The 5,204-nt window shown below is 36.0% G+C and overlaps 2 pseudogenes; both read right to left on the minus strand.

Moving 5' to 3' along the window:
- Positions 1–603: 603 nt before the first annotated feature.
- On the minus strand, positions 604–1,456 carry LOC127000165 (cytochrome c oxidase subunit 3-like; annotated as a pseudogene).
- A 2,803-nt stretch (positions 1,457–4,259) lies between these two features.
- LOC127000166 (cytochrome c oxidase subunit 1-like) lies at positions 4,260–4,946 on the minus strand (annotated as a pseudogene).
- Between the last annotated feature and the right edge of the window lie 258 nt (positions 4,947–5,204).

The following is a 5,204-nucleotide window of genomic DNA, read 5'->3' on the forward strand; positions in this document are numbered from 1 at the left end:
CGAAATTCTTTCTTATTTCTTTAAATAAACGAACTCTGAAGAGTTTACATGCGCCAATATTTTACTAACTGGTATTTTTTGTATTTTGGTGGGAAAACAGTCCGGGCTCACCAAGTAGCCGTGCTTTCTGTGCATGTGGGATAGTAGGGACAAAGCTCAGCATTACACGAAGAAGGACTGGCCTGTACGGGAGGAATTGGTGCCTTGCAGAGCAAGGAACGTTATAAACAACCCTTTGGTGGACAGAGACAGGATACTCTTCCCACGGCTGCACATCAAGCTCGGCTTGATCAAACAGTTCACCAAAGCTCTGGACAAGGATGGTGGCTACTTCACTTCTTGTGTCACACTTTTCTAGGATTGACCATGGAGAAATTGAAAGCTGGCATCTTTGAGGGTCCTCAACTCCGTCAGCTCATCAGAGATTCAGTGTTTGAAAACTCAATAAACGAAGTGGAACTGGAAGCGTGAAAGGCTTTTGTTCTTGTCGTGAAGAACTTTATTGGCAAAAAGAAGGCCAGGAACTACTGAACTGCTGACTGCTTTCAGAAACCTCGGATGCAACATGAGCATCAAAATGCATTACTTAATCTCACATATCGATCAGTTTCCTGAGAATCTGGGGGGGAGATTCCATCAGGACATGAAAGAGATGGAGACCAGGTATCAGGGACGCTGGGATGCAGTCATGATGGCTGATTACTGTTGGACTTTGAAGAGAGACATCCCTATCGCTGAGCATTCTAGGAGTTCGAAGAAACGGAAGTTCATGCCCTGAATTTTTAACAATGATGACCTAATATCCAATTTACATGTACTTACCTTTATCAGTGTCTACTATTCAATGTACACTTATCAATTTTTGTAACATTTAATTAATGAATTGTGTTAGAATACGTTTTTTTTTTATACTCAAATGCTTGAAGTATTGTAAAATATATTCCTAGAATAATAGTCAACCCTAAGCTTTGGATGGCTTGAGAATAATTAGCTTCTAAAATTGCGTGGTGAGCTCATGTAACTGTAGCTCCTGAAGAAAGAAGGATTGTAGTAATTAGGAGAGGAATTTGGAAAGGATTAAAAGGTTGAATACCCAGGGGTGGCCAGTATATACCAATTTCTACAGTAGGAGATAACCTTTTATGAAAAAAGGCTCAAAAGAAAGAAAAGAAAACAAAACCTCTGATACAATAAACAGGATTATACCTCAACGCAGACCTTTTATAACGGTAGAAGTATGAGATCCTTGATAAGTACCTTCACGGGTAATATATCGTCATCATTGGATTATAGTTAATAAAGTGGCAACAAATCTTAAGATTAGAAGATTTATGTTATGTTGATGGAATCTTTTTACTAAGCCAGTGGTTAATATTATGGCTCTAATAGAGCCGGTAAGTGGTCATGGTCTAATGTCCACTAGGTGGTGAGGGTGAAAACCGTGGGATGATGTCATTAGTTAAATTCTCTAGTATTGAGAGTTCTTAGAACAGCAAATACATAAGATTGGATAATAGCAACGGCAGATTCTAAAATTAAAAGAAGTATTTGAGCAGATAATAAAGTGAAGAGAACAGAAATAGACAGGGAAGGTCCAGTATTTCCTAGTAAAGTTAGAAGTAAATGACCAGCAATTATATTGGCGGCTAGACGAATTGCTTAGGTTCCTGGACGAATTACGTTTCTAATAGTTTCATTGAGTACTATAAAAGGTATTAAGGCAAAGGATGCTCCTTGTGGGACTAAATGAACAAATATATGCTTAGTATGTTTGATTCATCCAAATGTTATTAGAGTAATTCACAGTGGTAGAGATGAAGATAGTGTTATTACTATATGTTTAGATCTAGTAAATACGCATGATAATAATCCTAAAAAGTTATTAAAAAGAATTAGGCAACAAATATTATAGAAGCTCCGTTATGGGAAGGCTGTAAAAGAGCTTTGAATTCTTTATGGAGAGTTAAAATGACTTTTCTTCAAAATAAAGATCAACGAGAAGGAGAGGCTTAATATATATAAGGAAGAAATATTAATCCTAAGATAGTTGAAATTCAATTTATGGATAAGTAAAAAATTCTTGAAGAGGGTTAAAAAAATTGAGAATAGATTTGTTATGATTTTCAAGATTTAGAAATTAAAGGTTTCTTGTTGTATGGTAAAAAATAATTTTAGGAAAAGGTTTTATAAAGTAGTTAAGCGTAAAAAATAGTAGAAGTCTTATAAGAAAAAAGAAAAATATAAATAATCAGTAAATAGGTGCTATTTGTGGCATAAAATTAGTAATTCGTAAAATGAATAGTATCACCCAGAAATTAGTAAAAACTAAGGATGTGTTGGGGTGAGTTTTCAATTGATAAAGAAATTCAGTTTAAAAATGAGTTAATAGAAGTTCTTTCAATAACAATGGGTATAAATCTGTGAATTGCTCCACAAATTTCTGAACGTTGCCCGTAGAACAACCCAGGACGGTGGATTAAGAATCTTGATTGATTAAGTCGGCCTGGAATTGCATCAGCTTAATGCCTAAAGATGGAACGGTTCAGGAGTGGATAACATCTGCTGCTGTAACTAAAACTCGGATTTGGGTGTTTATGGGAAGAACAGTGAGGTTATCCACATCTAGTAAACGAAATCCTGAGGTTTCTAGTTCGTTAGACGGGACTATATATGAATCAAATTCTACTTGTAAGAAGTCAGAGTATTCATAGCTTCAGTATCATTGATGACCGATTGTTTTAAGAGTTATTGATGGGTTATTTACTTCATCGAAAAGATAAAATAATCGGAGAGAAGGAAGAGCAATAAAAATTAAAATAAAAGCGGGAATGGATGTTCAAATTACTTCAATAGGTTGGTTTTCTAGTATATATAAATTAATAAGAGAATTGGAAGATAATGTTGCTGTTATATAACCAACAAATGTAACGATTAGCACAATTACTAGTATAATATGATCGTGAAAGAAAATGAACTGTTCTATAAGAGGAGAAGCTCTCTTAAAAATTTAAATATGCTCATGTTGCCATAGGTTGATTCTAAAAGAAGAATTTTCTTCTTTAAAGGAGCTTAAATCCTACACATCTATCTGCCATTTTAGAAGTTAGTAATTAAGGAAATTTCTATATATGAATGATCTGCAGGGGGATAAGCGTGCTTTCATTCAATCGAAGATGGTAAAAAGGGAGAAAAAATAGCAGGACGGTTAGATACAAATGCTTCGAAGACAATTAATAGGAATCCTAATGCAGCTACAAAATAAATCATAGAACCTAGCGAGGATACAATATTTCAAGTTGCATAAGCGTCTGGGTAGTCAGTGTATCGTCGGGGTACTCCGTTTAATCCTAAGAAATGCTGTGGAAAGAATGTTAGATTTACTCCGATGAAAATTACTAGGAAATGAACTTTTAATCATTTGGGGTTAAAGGATAATCCTGTTATTAAAGAAAATCAGTGGGCGACTCCAGCAAAAATTCTTAATACAGCTCCTATTGAGAGGACATAATGGAAATGGGCAACAACATAATATGTATCATGGAGAAAAATATCAATTGAGGAGACGGCCCGCGTTCAGGAGGACGCGAGTTCAATCCCCGACCGGTGCCACCAAGCTGGGATCTTTCAGCCGCCGCCGAGTGGCTTAAAACTACCCACATGCTGTCCAGAAGACCACCTATCAACCCGGACTTTAGATTCTAGGATTAAAGATTAGCTCCGGGAGGGCAGCATGAGCCAACGCAAGACTATAAACACTCGCCTGCCCCAGAATGGGCTGGGCCGACCATCAGGCCCCACCGGGAAGAAGCCTTGGACCGCCCATCAGGAATCCAGGATCCACCGGGAATAATCCTACCGGCGCAATAGGCCAAGACGCAAAAAAAAAAGTTAGCTAGAACTACCCTTGTTAATCCTCCGATTGTAAATAAAAAAATAAAGCCTAGCGCTCATAGAAGGGATAGAGAATAATTTATTTGTGTTCCATGAAGAGTTCTTAGTCATCTAAAGATTTTAATTCCTGTAGGGATGGCAATAATTATTGTAGCAGAGGTAAAATAAGCACGAGTATCAACGTCTATGCCAACTGTAAATATATGATGAGCTCTGACTACAAATCCTAAAATTCCAATAGCTAGTATGGCATAAATTATGCCTAAAGTACCAAACGATTCTTTTTTACCTGATTCTTGACTAACAATATGAGAAATTATGCCAAAGACAGTTAAAAATAAAATATAAACTTCTGGGTGTCCAAAAAATCAAAACAAATGTTGGTACAGAACTGGGTCTCCTCCCCCAGCAGGGTCAAAAAGGGATGTATTTAGATTGCGGTCTGTAAGTAACATAGTGATAGCTCCAGCTAGAACGGGGAGAGATAAAAGTAGTAGGATAGCAGTAATAAATACAGCTCAAACGAAAAGGGGTAGTTGGTCTATTGTTATTCCGTATGATCGTATATTGATGACTGTTGTTATAAAATCAACAGCCCCTAAAATTGAAGATACACCGGCAAGGTGAAGAAAAAAAAAATTCCTAGGTCTACAGAAGCACCAGCATGAGCAATAGCGGCTGCTAGAGGTGGATAAACAGTTCACCCTGTACCTACTCCTCTTTCTGATATTCTTCTTGTTAATAGAAGAGAGAGATAAGGGGGAAGGAGCCAAAATCTTATATTATTTATACGGGGAAAGGCTATATCTGGTGCTCCTAATATAAGAGGTACTAGTCATTTATCGAATCCTCCAATTCGAATAGGTATAACTATAAAGAAATTTATTACAAAAGCGTGGGCTGTTACAGCTACATTGTAAATTTGATAATTTGCCAATTAATCTCCCTGGTTGTCTTAATTCAGCTCGAATAATTAATTTTAAGGATGTACCTACTATCCCGGCTCAAGCACCAAAAATATAATAGAAGGTTCCAATATCTTTATGGTTTGTAGAGAAAAGTCATCGATGTTTATGTATGGAGAGTAATATTAGAATTTAAAATGTTAGAACTTTTTTAGAAAGCTTTGAAGGCTCTTAGTTTAGATAACTTAAAATTCTTAATGAGGATAAAACATAAGGGTAAAAAAAGACCAATAAAGTTAAAGGAAGATTTACAAAATAGAGAAGAAGGAGAAGCGGTTAGGGATTTATATTTTATATTAAAATTTAAAATAGGGTTAAATAGTAAAATTAGGGCAATAATGATCCGTA

The sequence above is a fragment of the Eriocheir sinensis genome, chromosome 18 (genome assembly GCF_024679095.1).
Source record: "Eriocheir sinensis breed Jianghai 21 chromosome 18, ASM2467909v1, whole genome shotgun sequence".
NCBI classification, from domain to species: Eukaryota; Metazoa; Arthropoda; class Malacostraca; order Decapoda; family Varunidae; genus Eriocheir; species Eriocheir sinensis.